The sequence below is a fragment of the Schistocerca serialis genome, chromosome 5 (assembly GCF_023864345.2).
Source record: "Schistocerca serialis cubense isolate TAMUIC-IGC-003099 chromosome 5, iqSchSeri2.2, whole genome shotgun sequence".
Classification (NCBI taxonomy): domain Eukaryota; kingdom Metazoa; phylum Arthropoda; class Insecta; order Orthoptera; family Acrididae; genus Schistocerca; species Schistocerca serialis.
In genome coordinates this window covers 332,762,019-332,778,103 of record NC_064642.1, presented here as the reverse complement: position 1 = coordinate 332,778,103, position 16,085 = coordinate 332,762,019, and positions in this window count along the sequence as shown.

Sequence of the window (16,085 nt, the reverse complement as noted above, 5' to 3'; positions counted from 1 at the left end):
TTCTCGAGGTTGCCTTCTGTGTTACTTTTCTCAAGCCCAGCCGGTGTGCGTGACAGTGCGTCCGCAACAATGTTCTCCTTGCCGGGAATGTAGACTATTGTGAAGCGGAATTCTTGCAGAAACAATGCCCAACGTTTTAACCTGTCATGATTTAATTTTGAAGACATAAGAAATTGTAATGCACCATGATCACTGTATACTTTTACGTGCTTACCAGAAAGAAAGAAACGGAATTTGTTAAATGCCCAAACGATAGCTAAAGCTTCTAATTCAGTAACGGAATAATTTTTTTCAGATTTTGTTAGCACTCGGCTAGCAAAAGCAATGGTTTTCTGAACAGTAGTGTCATTTTCTATGGCTTCTTGAAATAAATGGGCACCAAGACCGACTTTAGAAGAATCCGTGCTAAGGCAGAAATCTTGTGACAGATCTGGATGAGCTAGTATTGGCGCGTTAAGTAACGCTTCTTTCAAAGAATTGAATTCCAACTGTGATTGTTCGTCCCAGTTCCAAATAGTATTTTTTCCAGTGAGAGAACAAAGTTTTGGTGTAACAAGAATTTGCATATTCAGAAAACGACGGTAAAAATTTACGAGACCTAGAAAACTGCGGACTTGTTTTTTTGTGGATGGAACAGAAATGGCTCTGATTGCTTCTAACTTTTCAGGATCCGGCTGAATGCCTTCAGAAGAAATAATATGTCCCAAAAACTTCACCTTTGTCCTACCGAATTCAGACTTTTCCAAGTTAACTGTAATTCCAGATTCTGCAAAAATACGTAACAAACTGTTGAGGATGCGATTATGTTGTTCCCGTGAAGCTTCCGCTATTAGAATATCGTCCACATATAACGTGATGTGACGTTTTAAGAACTCAGGTAATATGGAATTCAGCCCGCGAATGAATGCTGCCGAAGAAATTTTCAAACCAAAAGGAAGTTTCAGAAACTGATAACAAACGCCGAAACAAAGGAAAGCTGTGTATTTTCTACATTCTGGATGAAGTTCGATCTGATAAAAGCTGGATCTGAGATCAATAGAAGACAACACTTTTACGCCATTAAAATTTTGAAGAAATTCTTCCAACGTTTGCGGCCTGTCTGTTTCAGGAATGATGATTTGTCTCGAATCTAAGACAAGCCTCATCGATCCATTTTTCTTCTCGACAACATGTAATGGATTGTTGTATGAGCTTACTGCAGGCTCAATAATGCCCTCATTAAGCATAGATTGTATTTCTGTTCTAACACGGTCCCTATAATGTGCTGGAATTACGTATGGTCTAACACAAAATTTAGTATGCTCACGAACTCGAAATTGGTATTGAAATCCCTTGATTGTTCCTGTTTTGTGAGTAAAAACTGTGGAATGTGCTTGTAAAATCTCAAAAAGGTCCTGCCTATCAATGTCATTACAGTTCTCAATCGTTTGAATTTTATTTTGAATTAACTCATTAGTATCAAATATGTCGTCGATATCAGCCCTGTCAGTATTTGCAGAGTGATTGTTAGTGTCTAGTCCCGTAGAAAACTCCGAACTGTTGTCTAACAGAAGGTAAAGCCGATTAATTTCCTCGTCATGGTTTGAGAGCCAATCTTCAAATTTCAAAGCTATTGACTTACCTTCTTTCTCTAAACTTATATCAGCATCGTGAAAGTTTAAGATTGCTTTGTATTCATTCAAAAAGTCTACTCCCAATATAATTTCCGTCGACAATAATGGAACAATAAGAAAGCTCATAGAGAAGCTGTAGCTTTGACAAAAGAATTCTAAGTTGGTTTGTTGGCGTACATCTATACTTTTTCCAAAGATTGCACCTTGTAATTTAATCTTACGTAACGGAAGTGTGGGGCAATCGTTCGATTTGTTACATTTGCTAAAGGCTGTTTCACTAATTACTGAAATGGGACTGCCAGAGTCAAGTACTGCCGTAAATTTTACGTCATTTACTGTAATCTGAATCACAGGATATGCAATGTTGTTATGTTTTACGTCGTGTTCCTGGAGTAAGATGTCCCTAATGTCTTCCCTTTTTACGTAATTACTAGCTATGGCAGCTGCGTCGTCAGCTTCATACGTACGTTTCGTGGCTGCCAGCGGTATGAGTCATTGCCTATTGTCTCTTTGTTGGCGCGCGTCGTTATTGGGATTTGGAGACCTAACTTCTACAAATTCACCTCCTCGAGAGGGCCCTGCTCTGTTTGAATCCCGCCAGTTCTGATGCAATTCAGGTCTGTCGTTACGATCATATCGTCTGTCGTCATGTCGGTAGATGCCATAGTTTCTTTCTTGTCGGTCACGTGGTGGAGAATTTCTCCCTGAATCGTAACTGCGCACTGGACCATTGCGTCTAAAGTTATTCTGTCTCCCTTGATAATAATTATTTTGGTTCCCATATTGTCTGTTTCTCTGATTGTCTCTGTGATAGTCACTACCGCAGAGAGGTGATCTTTCCCTGTAATTATTACTACTCTGCCAACGGTTGTCATACAGGTGGTGTCTGTTTTGGTCACGATATGTGTTGTGAGAATAGCCTTGTCGTGTCCAGTTGTTATTTCTTTCATCGCGGAATTGCGACGGATGTGACCTGTAATTGTTGTGTTCCTGTTTTCGCATTCCGCGATTGTCAGTGTCAATATCTAATTCTTGTAAGAGTCCCTGAAAAGCTTCAATGTCGTCTTTGCAACGTCCTGCCAAAATAATATGTCGTAAATGTTCAGGTAATTTGATTAAGCAAATGCGGATGAGTTCTGAGGGGCTGTATGGGTTTGACAGGTACTGATTCTTGTGCAACATGTCTTCAAAATATTTCACAAGACTGGAGAATTCAGATTGTTCGAAATGTTTCGTCATTATGATGCTATGTTTTACTCGGTCTTGTGTAGCTTGAGACCAATACGCTGAGAGGAAGGCATGATAAAATTCTCCTTCACTGTGACAATCGTGAATGACCGATCGCATTCTTACAGCTGGTTCATTCTCTAAGTAGCCACACATAAATTCTAATCTGTGTTCTAACGACCATTTGGGAGGAAAACAATGAGAGAATTGATGGAGTCACGCTTGTGGATGAATGTCGTTGCCAGAATTCTTAAATGTTTTGAATTTACGTGTAGTAATGAACAGCTTATAGTCAAAATCATCGTATTGGCGAGTAGCATATCGGTCATTGTTACGTCGTGTCGGCGGTTCCATTTCAAAATTCGGTGCACCTTGCCAATTTCTTTCATAACTTCCGAAATGAGCTGTGTTATTATTTTGTGGCTGTTCCGTATTTCTATGTCCCTCTTCCCGTATTGGAGCGCGAGTGTCCTCTGAAATACGTAATTCTTGTATTACCTGTGTCAGCTGATCTTGTACTTCCCTGATTTCTATTTGGTGTTGCGTATTAATTTGATTCAGATTTTGTTTCAGTTTCCTAATTTGTTCGCACTCTTCTGTGTCATTAAAGAATACCGGTATTGTGTCATTCAGATTATCATCTACCTTCGTAGATAAATTAGTGAACTGATCCGAAAGTTCGGCTACTTTCTCCGATAGTGTACTTATTTCCTCAGTGTGTATTTCTGAACCACGTTTCAGAGTATCTACTGTGTCCTTTAAGTTTTCCTGAGTTTTTGCAAGTTGCGTAACCGAATCGGTAGATGCAACTGAGTCAAATTTAGCTTGCAAGGTCTCATGATTTTCATGAACAATAATTTGCAGTTCTTTTATGGCTGCTTCGTGATTCTGTAATGCACTTTCATGCCGCGAAAAAATAGGTTGAAAATGCTCACAAATTTGTGTTTTTACGTCATTACAGACTTTTTGACATTTCGATTCAATGTTATGTAACTCAGTAGTTAAATCTTCACGTGTTTGTTCAAGCGTATGTTCCACTGAGTCTAGCTTTTGAAGCTCTTCTTCCATTGCGTCTAACTGTTGCTGTGTTTGTCTCTGGTGTTGTTCCATTGTGTCTAACTTTTGAAGCTTTTGTCCCATTTGTCTCTGATTTAGTTCCATTTGTTGCATTAATTGCAATAATAATGTATTAGTGTCTGGAATCTGTTTCTCTATGCTTTTTGGCAGTGCATTTTCACCGGCAACATTCAAATTTTGACGAGCAGAAAATGTGTTTTGACTCATTTGAGAAAACGGTGAGGACCCAAAACCTAAGTCTACAGTATTTGCAATATTGTGTTCTGTCATTTCGGATTCCTGAGGCGAGCTGTTGCCGACCGATCGATCGATAATGCTTCCCTGTTCACTATCTGTTTCACTGTCTACACCATTATTTGACGCCCGCTTCATTTCCCTATGCACAATTACCAAATTACTACTTTGAACATTAGTTAATTCATTACTCTGCGGCGCTAACACACTGCTTGCGTCTTCACTGTCATTTCTCAGTTTACTTTGGAGCCTAGTATTACGTTTTTCACACGCCATAATTGTCACAATATTTCACACGATAACACAGAAAAGCACAATTTGAAGAGCAAAATAAAATAACATAGCAATGGAAATAATGTCTACTTAATTGCAAGCGCAGCTGCGAAATACTTGGTGCAAATCTACATGCATGCCACAACTGTTTTACTGTACAACAATGAAAAACTACAACTACAAAGGAAATTCTCTCTAGAATTACGCGCTAGCAATAAACAACAGCTACACTAATTACACAAACTACAAGAAAAAAATCAGAAGATTCCAGTGAGGTATCCTCGGCTAAGGGTCGACATATGAAACGTCCCCTTAGAACAATTATACATGACTGTGCTTAAACTGACACACAATATTTTTAGCGCAACGCAATCTGACTTTCAAAAAATCCCTACGAAAGAATGGCCCTGACTAACATTAACCTATACCTTTCACAAATCACTTACCTCACCAAAAATCTTCGTTACTGGAACTACTGCGATACAGCGAGCGCCACTACTGCCAGCTAAATAAAAGATTCAAACTACGGAAGGCACTAACTACTGATAGGCATAGTTAGCAAATGAAAGATTTTAATAGAGAACAAACAATGTATTTACCTTAATAGTTATAATATATATAGCAGTTCATGACAAATTACAAAACTCCGCCATCTCTCTCCCCACATCCACCACTGCTGGCGGCTCACCTCCAACTGCGCAACGCTACGCGCTGTTCACATCCAGCTGCCGCTGCCCAACACTACAATGGCAGACAACAATGCAAACTAGACACAGACTGCACACAGCACAGCCAGTGATTTTTATACAGAGGTGGCGTTACCAATAAAAAAACCTAAACAGCCTACTTACAACGTGTGATTAAAGCTGGTGTCTGAGGTCGGGATTCAGGTGACTGTCTTATGAATGAATCTACAAAATATGTGAGGGGAACAAAGACAGCCCAACCTTCCGAATCAGGTTACGTAAACAAGGTAATCAGTTATATGAGCACTATGGGACTTAACTTCTGAGGTCATCAGTCCCCTAGAACTTGGAACTACTTAAACCTAACTAACCTAAGAACATCACACACATCCATGCCCGAGGATTCGAACCTGCGACCGTAGCGGTCACGCGGTTCCAGACTGAAGCGCCTAGAACCGTACGGCCACACCGGCCGGCCTAATCAGTTATAATAGGACGTTATATCATCAGTAATTACAGATGTTCAAGTAGCGTTAAGAAGTAAAAGAAACAATTTGTGCTTGGTAGAAGTGATAACACACAAACAGCAGAACGTCGGAACATTAGCTATTGCGCTCTGCAGTTGAAGATGTGGAGTGCAGACTGGTAAAATTCTAGTACATTCTACAACATGCTTTAGACCAGTATGTGCCGAGAAAGTCTGTGGCGGATGGAAAAGATATGCAGTGGTTCAGTAGCCATGATGGAAAGAAGCCAAGAACCAGAGGAAGCTTCATCTCAGCTCTAAGTAAGGTAAGAAAAGAGAGAAGCGTCGATGAATTCGAAAGCAACATATTGCCAACACTGTTGGCGATAAAGAGATGGAAATAGCAAGAAACTTAAAATACGAAGAGTAGCCAACCGGAGCGATTTGAAGTGGATTACAAAACCCTCGTTCAGTCGATTACTGGGTGTTGCTCTTAACTGGGACCCATATCAGATACAATAAGTAGAAAAGATAGAAAAGATCCAATTAAAGCGATGCATTTCGTCTCAGGCTCGTTTATTAAGCGCTAGTACTTACGAATATTACGAAGTCCAGCGACGGAGGCTACGAGAGAGGGTTTGTGCATCACGGAGGAGTTTATTGTTTAAAATTCGAGAGCTTATGTTCCGTTAAGAGTCCAGCAACACATTACTTTCTTCCGTATACGTTTCGCAAAATAACCATGACGAGGTAATCAGAGAAACTAGAGCTCATACGGAGGTTTGCCGACAGACATCTTTCAGGCACCATTCGTGATTGTCACAGCAAACGGAAGTCGTGATGGAAGCAGAGGTGCATTCCGCCATATACCGTAAGGTGGCTTGACTGGTAAAGACGTAAATGTAACGCGTGTATTTACTTTCGGATGTGAACGCATAGTTGACTACCAATTACGTATACTAATAAAAAAAAGGGAACTGCGATTATTGGGTGTGCTGATGTCTTCGCATCTCGCCAGTATCTGATTCCAAGATTGCGCGTCTCATATCTCGAGATTTCCCGCCTACGACTGCAAAACTGTCTCACCTCACGCCTTCGCAACTGCCTGGGAACAGGTCACCCATGAAAAACCACTGCCGCTCACCTTTGTCACTCGAACAACCTATCTCGAGGTCTGTACGCCACTGTTCAATTCTTCGGTGTCGTCCTATGTCCCTCGAAGTCTAGCAGTCTGTCGTAAGTCATTAGCGTTCTTCGGGCTTGTGGAGAGAAGTTACGGCCAATCAGGCGACGAGCGGTCAACACATTCTCAGAGCCAACGTGCGGGAGCGAGAAAAGAAGAGATCCGCCGTCTTTCATCTAATTGCCGAATAGACTTGTACTACTTGACAGTTTTGTCACACTTTTCTGAATCATACCATCGCCAATACTGTATGGTGAGGCAGTACGCTTATTCTGTATTATAGACTGTTTTTCTTGGTTGTCCAATAAAGAAACATCGAATGAAATGGTATCACAGCAAAGAACACATCTAATGGGCAGTGTCTGAAGTTCAGTGACGAAATCTTCATCTGTACGAGTGAGGTGACCACTTGGTCCATATGTGAAATGTATACGAAATTGTCTCGCGAAGTTTATTTCATAGTCTTTGAACACACGCTGGTCGATTTTTTTGTTCTTTCTCTTTCCCAATATATCAATCTTTTACTTTTTTCTCACATTTTAGAATGTACGGAACATCAAACAGCACAATCAGATAACTTCAGGTCGATTTGATAAACAAAAATCAAGATAATGTGTGAATGGAAAAATTCATTTAGAAGGTTAACATTTTTACACAGCCAAGGGACTATCGACCATAGTGTATGTTATAAATTTGAACTCCAACTTGTTCCAGAGAACCAGAGAAGTGAGTCTTAACACAAGGACAGATAAACAGACAGACGTTTAAAATGTGACAAAAAATGTTTTTCGTGTTATGTAATTAAAAATTAAGTTCTTTCGGATCTTTTCCTTTACATGAGCTGTGAAGCCTTGCTTCTTGCCAAATTTCACGATCATCTGTCAACGAGGAGTACCCTACAGGTTTGATGAGTGAGTTTTCGGGTATCAAAATATGAGAAACAGATGGTAGCATATTTTGATTACATTGACTTAGAAGCTTCAAATTTTTACACCAGCAAGAGACCACCGACCTTTCTATATGATATAAATTTGAACTTGCTACACTAAACTGTTCCAGAGAAAAAGGATCTTAACAGATTGACAGACATACAGACAGGCGGATAAAAAATTACAAATAAATATTTTTTCGTGTTATACAATTACAAATTAAGAATTTTCGTATCTTTTCCTTTACTTGTAGTGCGAAAACTTGCTTCTTGCCGAATTTCGTGATTCTAGATGAACAAGAATTACCCTATAGGTTCTGATGGGTGAGGTTTCGAGTATCAAAGCTAGTGACATAAATGGCTGCATTCTTTGATTGAAATGACTTAGTTCAACATTGTTACATCGCCAAAGGACCATAAACCTTAATATGTGAGATAAGTTTGAACTTGATAGTCTACTCATCCTGAGAAAAAAGGTTCTTAACAGTCGGACAGACAGACAGTCAGATGGACAACAAACCGATCCTATTACGATTCCGTTTTGACAGAGTCATGCGCGGAACCCTAAAAAAGTATTTTCTCCTGAAACACAGTTGACCGTTGAATGCACCGTAACTTACTTTTATGAGAGCAGAGAGTTACATCGAGACAGGGGCCAAGTACAGTCATGTGAGCCCCAGGGCAAGTACATGAAATGCTTTCCCCGCCCCCTCGTACATGCCTACCCTCACCCAACCCCATTTCCAACTTTGCAAAACGTCGTTCATACATCATCTTTCACAGAGAGTCTCCCCCTCCCTCCTCACATCCATACATGCTGCATTACATCATGCCCCACTCACTCTCCACCCACTTACGACCAAAAGTGACATAGAGAAGATACGTTTACGAAACAGTCTATTTAATTTTAAATTCTCCACTGAAAGCTCGGTAACACTGGTCGGTGCAACTTTGAGAACTCAAGCGCCTCAGCTTGTTGAGCTCGTTTATGCCTGCAACTGCCATCTGAGGCTTCGTAGCATCTGATGATGGCCACAATATTTTCTGCATGAATATATACACTTATAGGTTTATCTTTACCCTGTGTATCACTGTGAACTGCGGAGCAGGGGACGCTATTTGTTGAACCTTTCATTAGTATGTTCCTCTTTCATTCGCGAATGGATCGTGGGGAGAGCCTAATTTCATCTGCGCGGTCTCTGCGTGACAGTTACGTAGGGAGCTGAAGAACGTTCGTGGTTTCGGCTCTGGAAGATGGGGCTTGGAGTTTTTTAAGTACCGATGTACGGCGTTATGCTTCGAATTCCGTTAGTTAATATCTTTCAACACTTCTGTTACAATCGCGCACCAGCGATATAGGGCTGTGACCACTCGTGCCACCCGCCGCCTGTTGATAGTACTGCCAAATTAGATAACCGTGCATGACTCACTGTTGCACGTAAGTACTTTTTATATATTTTTTGTTAGGTACCTCAAGACGGCTACCCATGCGGCAGGGTCTCGGCGTCTGCTATGGCCGGCCGTCGTGACGGAGCGGTTCTAGGCGCTTCAGTCCGGAACCGCGCTGCTGTAACGGTCGCAGGTTCGAATCCTGCCTCGGGCATGGATGTGTGTGCTGTCCTTAGGTTAGTTAGGTTTAAGTAGTTCAAAGTCTAGGGGACTGATGATCTACGATGTTAAGTCCCATAGTGCTTAGAGCCACTTGAACGTCTGCTATGTTAAAAAGAGAACGGTCCAACCCGACATTTCGAGACCTGCCCTGAAATGTTTTATGAGGAAAAATACAGCTCAAGAAATATATTGCCAAAATTTTAGCTGCTAAGACTTGCTCTACACTATTACCGGAGCTGAGCCGTATTGTGCATGCACAACATGGCATGTGCAAATTGGCCCACTTGGTTGTCGTTGCATCGGTAAACAAATCATGACACAACACAATAGTATCAATTGAGGTCAAACTAAATTAACATTCATTGTGTTTCCCTCATATATTGTATACCTGGTAATAAAATCTGTTAGTACAGGCTCCATAGTTTCACAGTAATGTGTAACATTCTCAGTGTTGCAAAAATGAAACATGAGGAACGTGGTATAAGGTCGAAACCACCTACTTTTCCTTAAGGCCTACATAATTATACATTATTTGTTAGTTATTGTCTTGGACGTTGATTGGAATGATACCGACCTTTCGCTAGAGACTGTGGAAACCTTAGAACACGTGGGTAATACCTCCGATGATTGCGTGGATTGTGATTCGAAAGATTATTGTTGTTTCAATAAGAATCCAGAACATACTTTCCCTGCACAAAGAAAACAGGCACAATGGTAGCTTTTAGTAACAAAGAAATGGCTGTGAATATCTTTAAGCGAATGAGGGAGAAAATGCCTACGTACACCTGTATCAGCATCTAAATGGATACTCTGCAAATAACATTTAAGTGCCTGGCAGTGGGTTCATCGAACCACCTTCACAGTTCTCTATTATTCCAGTCTCGTATAGATCGCGGAAGGAACGAACACCTATCTCTTTCCGTACGAGCTCTGATTTCCATTATTTTATCGTGGTGATCGTTTACCCCAAGGTAGGTCGGCGTCAACAAAATATTTTCTGATTCGGAGGAGAAAGTTGGTAATTGAAATTTCGTGAGAAGGATCAGTCACAACGAAAAACGCCGTTCTTTTAATGACGTCCAGCCCAAATCCTGTATCATTTCAGTGTCACTCTCTCCCATATTTCGTGATAATACAAAACGTGCTGACTTTCTTTGAACTTTTTCGTTGTACTCCGTCTGTCCTATCTGGAAAGGATCCCACACCGCGTAGCAGTATTCTAAAAGAGGACGGACAAGCGTAGTGTAGGCAGTCTCCTTAGCAGATCTGTTACATTTTCTAAGTGTCCTGCCAATAATACTCAGTCTTTGGTCAGCCTTCCCCACAACGTTTTCTAAGTGTTCCTTCCAATTCAAGTTGTTCGTAACTGTAATACCTAGGTATTTGGTTGAATTTAAGGCTTTTAGATTAGACTGATTTATCGTATAACCGAAGTTTAACGAGTTCCTTTCAGCACTCATGTGTATGACCTCACACTTTTCGTTATTTAAGGTCAACTGCCACTTTTCGCACCATTCAGATATCTTTTCTAAATCGTTTTGCAGTATGTTTTGATATACTGATTACTTTATTAATCCATAAACGATAGCGTCATCTGCAAACAACCTAAGACGCTGCTCAGACTGTCTCTCAAGTCGTTTATATACATAAGGAACAGCAAAGGGCCTAAAACACTACCTTGGGGAACACCAGAAATCACGTTACTCGACGACTTTCCATCAGTTACTCCGGTTCAAGTAGCTCTAAGCACTGTGGGACTTCACATCTGAGGGCATAAGTCCCCTAGACTTAGAACTACTTAAACCTAACTAACCTAAGGACATCACACACAGACATGCCCGAGGCAGGATTGAAACCTGCGACCATAGCAGCAGCGCGGTTCCGGACTGAAGTGCTTACAACCGCTCGGCCACAGCGGCCGGCGTTTATTACTACGAATTGTGACCTCTCTAATGGGAAATCACAAATCCAGTCTCGTAACTGAGACAATATTACATAACCACGCAATTTCACTACAAGCCACTTGTGTGGTACAGTGCCAAAAGTCTTCCGGGAATCCAGAAATACGAAATCGATCTGAAATTCCTTGTCAATAGCACTCAACCCCTCATGCGAATAAAGAGCTAGTTGTGTTTCACAAGAACGATGTTTTCTAAACCCATGTTGATTGTGTGTCAAGAGACCGTTTTCTTCGAGATAATTCATAATATTCGAACATAATGTATGTTCCAAAATTCTGTTGCATATCGAGGTTAATGATATGGATCTACATCTACATCTACGTGATTACTCTGCTATTCACAATAAAATGCCTGGCAGAGGGTTCAAGGAACCACCTTCAAGCTGTCTCCCTACCGTTCCACTCTCGAACGGCACGCGGGAAAAACGACCACTTAAATTTTTCTGTGCGAGCCCTGATTTCTCCTGTTTTATCGTGATGCTCATTTCTCCCTATGTAGGTGGGTGGCAACAGATAGTTTTCGCAATCGGAGGAGAAAACTGGTGATTGAAATTTCATGAGAAGATCCCGTCACAACGAAAAACGTCATTGTTTTAATGATTGCCACTCCAATTCACGTATCATGTCCGTGATACTATCTCCCCTATTTCGCCATAATACAAGAAGAGCTGCCCTTCTTTGTACTTTTTCGATGTCATCCGTCAGTCCCACCTGATACGGATCCAAAACCCCACAGCAATACTCCAGAATAGGGCGGACAAGCGTGGTGTAGGCAGTCTCTTTAGTAGACCTGTTGCACCTTCTAAGTGTTATGCCTATGAATCGCAGCCTTTGGTTTGCTCTACCCACAGTGTAATTAAGTGGATTACTCTTACTACCTTTGTTGAATTGTGGTGTGACCTTTGCATCTTTCCAGTCTTTGGGTACGGACTTTTGGTCGAGCGAACGGTTGTATATGATTATTAAGTATGGAGCTAATGCATCAGCATACTCTGAAAGGAACCCAATTGGTATACAGTCTGGGTCAGAAAACTTACTTATATTATGTGATTTAAGTTTCTTCACTACTCCGAGGGTATTTACTTCTACTTTACTCATGTTGTCAGCTGTTCTTGATTCGAATTATGGAATATTTACATCTTCTTTTTTGCGTCTGTTTAAATTTGGCATGTTTGTTTCGTTGTTTCTGCAACAGTGTTCTAACCCGTTTTGTGTACCAAGGAGGATCAGCTCCGTCGTTTGTTAATTTATTTGTTATAAATCTTTCAACTGCTGCCGATACTATTTTTTGGAATTCAAGCCACATCTAGTCTACACTTATATTATTAATTTGGAATGAGTGGAGATTGTCTCTTAGGAAGGCGTCAAGTGAATTTTTATCTGCTTGTTTGAATAGGTATATTTATGGCTTATTTTTCGAGGATTTGAGGATTAGAATATTCAATATCAGTACGACAACCCTGTTTTCACTAATCTCTGTATCTCGTTGTTAACTGAGGATTATTTGTTGCTAAGAGGTCAATTGTGTTTCCACAAACGTTTGCTATTCCCGTGGGCTCATGAACTAACTGCTCGATATAATTTTCAGAGAATGATTTTAGCACGATTTCGGTTGATATGTTATGTGTACCTCCGGTATTCAACACGTATTTTCATCAACATATCGAGGGTGAATTAAAGTCATCACCAACTATTGTCGTAGGAGTCGGGTACGTGTTTGAAATCAAACTCAAGTTTTCTTTGAACCTTTCAGCAACTGTATCATCTGAATTGGGAGGTCGATAAAAGGATCCAATTATTGTTTTATTGCAAACAATGAACTCTGCCCATATTAACTCACAGGAAGTATCTTCTTCAATTTCGCGACAAGATAAACTACTTCTGACAGCAACAATCACTCCACCGCCAACCGTGTTTAGCTTATCATTTCGGAACACCGTTAGGTTCTTCGCAAAAATTTCCTCTGAGCTTATATCTGGCTTTAGCCAGATTTCAGTGCCTATAACGTTTTGTGCATCAGTGCTTTCTATTAGCGCTTAGAGCTCTGGTACTTTCGCAACACAGCTACGACAATTTACAACTGTTATACCTATGGTTCCTGTATCTATGTTCTTCCTGTGTTCAGCCTGCACCCTTTGTGAGTGAAGCCGTTCTTGTGTTTTCCCGAGACCCTCTAACCTAAAAAACAGCCCAGTCCACGCTAGACAGCCCCTGCTACCCATGTAGCCGCCTCCTGCGTATAGTGGACACCTGACCTAATCAGTGGACTGACAGCCTTTATCACTTCTGTTAGCCGCTCGAATCCAGAGAGAATCTCTTCTGATCCAGAGTGACACACATCATTGGTACCGACGTGAGCAACCACCTGCAGTTAGCTGCACCCTGTGCTCTTCATGACTTCCGGGAGGACCCTTTCCACATCTGGAATGACTCCATCTAGTAGGCACACGGAGTGCACATTGCTTTTCCTACCCTTCTTGTCAGCCAAGTCCCTAAGAGGCCCCATAAAGCGCCTAATGTTTGAGCTCCCAACTGCCAATAATCCCACCCTCTGGGATTGCCCGGATCTTGCAGCCTTTTTTTATGGAGAATCCGAATCTGCAATAAAAAATGGGTTTTTCCATTTATGATTTAAAAGTTGCCCCCTGCCCCACCCAAGGGGGCGGGGCACGTGTAGTACCATTTAATGTTTTCCTTTGAGCGTACGAACTTCTCTTCCCCATTATTTTTACTCGATGTATAGTTTTCGAGATAATTTCATCGGAAACTTCAGATGGAGCACCCTGTACACATTATCTCCATCCTTGCTGTCCTTTGCAATAAATCTTTCTTCATCTAACAGGGACAATCACAAGTCAACACAGCACTACTGAATACAATCATTACCTACAATATGCAAACTAAGAATGTATCAGACTGCGCAGTGGCAAAGACTGTGTCACCGCAAGACCAAAGATTGTTCAACAGTAACGTAACTTGATCTCTCTCGGACTTCCATAAGTTACATAAATCGAAATGACTTACCCACCTTACAAAGTATGCAGTTATAGAAGTCGTTTATAATGTAAAATCAAACACAGTCTTGATTTTTTCTTCTCTGCTAGTCATCCTTGTAAGCATTACATCTGAAACAGTTTAGCCATTGATATGACCTGTTAGTTTTTCAAGAAATTTACGATACATGACAGTTTTGTATGGTTTAGATGCTTACAACTGGCAAGTATGGACCAGGATTTGTGCGTAACGCTATGCTCTCTTCCCAAGGCTTCGGCTCTTCGCTGAATCACGTGCTGGGCAGGGTACTGTACAAACCGCTCCTATAAGCGGTTCTTCAAAGGGCAAAAATTAGTACTTTCAACATTTTTTAAAAATAGTTGCAATACGTCTTATTAGCTAAAATTTTGATACCGAATTTCTTTGGGTTTATTCTTACTTTGTTCAGATTTCCAGGGCAGATTTCGACATGTCAGATTGGACCATTATCTCGTAGGTGTTGTACTAAAAGTTCTTATCATCGATAGCTGTGCTGGAAACAGAAGGTAAATTTCATAAGGAAATGTCAGGGGTTTCATTATATCATGAACTAATGATTTTGCTTATTTCTAACAACCTTTTTCATATAGAATGACGAAGCACTTAGCAGTGCACCGCGAGCGCTGCCTATAACTCCTCTTCAGGAAAAAAAGCTAGCTGTCCACATTGAGGATATACTCTTGTTATAAAATATGCTTCCTCTGCAACAGAACTCTCCCTAGCGACTCTTGCTTTGCCCACACTGTACACCCCCTTTCAAAAGCAACTGAATTAAAATACGTGCGTTACAGTTGGAAATGAGGTGCCATGTTTCTTGACAGAGCGTAGTGGAACGATGCGGGAGACCCGCACCGCAGTACTAGGCAACTTCCTAATGGAGGTTGTTTGGCGTTACCTTCCTCCGACCGTAATTAGGATGAGTGAAGATGAAGACTACACGACAACACCCAGTCATCTCGGGGCAGGTGAAAATCCCTGAACCCGCCGGGAACCGAACGCGCGACCCCGCGCTCTGGAAGCGAGAACGCTACCGCGAGACCACGAGCGGCGGGCTGCGTTACACTTGCTGTTTGTAAATTCCTCGATTCCTTACTTCTGAACTGGCAGGAATTGGAAGACCTTAGGCTGCCAACAGCTTTGTGTCTGACAACTAAAAAACTAAACTCCGCCCGAACAGGGCATGAAGGCCCAACTCTATCAACCGGTCGCTGTGTCATCCTCACCGACAGGCGTCACTGGTGCCCCGCTTGCCAACACCGCTCGGCACACTGGATGGTCACCCAGCCAAGTGCTAGCCCAGCCCGACAGCGCTTAACTTCGGTGATCTGACGGGAAACGGTGTTACCACTGCAGCAAGTCCGTTGGCGTGTCTGACAACTACCTCTAATAATAATAACACCGTGAAGGCCCTGCAGCAATTTAATTACATAGTTGTCTCCTGCCATCAATTACATGGCTCATCTGTTGCCTAATGAATAATGATCCCGTGAGATCAGCCTTGTTCGGGTTGGCTAGCACTTGGATGGGTCACCGTCCGGGTCTGCCGAGTGCCGTTGTCTAGCGGGGTGCACTCAGCCCTTGTGAGGCCAACTGAGGAGCTACTTGACCGAGGAGTATTCACTCGTCATGAAAACTGACAACAGCTGGGAGAGTGGTGTGCTGACCACGCGCCACTCCTTATCCGCATTCTGTGATGCCTAACGAGTGAGGATGACACGGCGGCCGGTCGGTGTCGTTGGCCCTTCAAGCTCGTTCGGATGGTGTTTGTTTATTTGTTTGAAATGAAAAATGTAG